Below are 673 nucleotides of genomic sequence, written 5' to 3'. Positions count from 1 at the left end.
CAAAACGCGCAATTGCGTCCTTGCGTGTTCCGCTGGGACAGAGAGCCATTGTGTTACTCGTATATATACATTCGGCGCGCGTGTATATATGTAGACATCTGTCGAAGGGTAGATTAAAGGGAGATACCTTCTGCGCAACGTGCGCGCGTCTCTCGCGGACGGACGCGGAGTCGGGAGGCCGGTGAGGTGAGAGAAATCGCGCCCGGGGACGCCGTGCGACCGCCTCGATAAACGTATCGCCTGCAAGTGCAATTTGGAAACGTTAATGCGTGGTCTACGATACGTGGAGTAAGCGTGGAGTAAGGATCGTAAGGGAGAGCCCTAACTTCTACCTTTTGGTGTAAGGAAGCTGAAATACGGGCATGATTTTTAAAATAATTGTAACACTGATTGATGGCTTTTTGATTCACCGGGAGTAGTCTAAAGGCTGGTCTACAATACATGGAGTAAGCTGGAGTAAGGAGTAGGAGTAAGGAAATAAATCCATTTTATTTCTTACTCCTACTTCAGCTCTTAAGGCTGGTCTACAATACATGGAGTAAGCTGGAGTAAGGAGTAGGAGTAAGGAAATAAATCCATTTTATTTCTTACTCCTACTTTAGCTCTTAGGCTTACTCTCGGTGAATCAAAATGCCATGATTGATGGCATTTTGATTCACCGGGAGTAAGCCTA

The sequence above is a fragment of the Vollenhovia emeryi genome, unplaced genomic scaffold, assembly GCF_000949405.1.
Source record: "Vollenhovia emeryi isolate VEMERY1.0 unplaced genomic scaffold, V.emery_V1.0 DF939140.1, whole genome shotgun sequence".
In the NCBI taxonomy this organism is placed as follows: Eukaryota; Metazoa; Arthropoda; class Insecta; order Hymenoptera; family Formicidae; genus Vollenhovia; species Vollenhovia emeryi.
Note: the sequence above shows the minus strand (reverse complement) of the source record.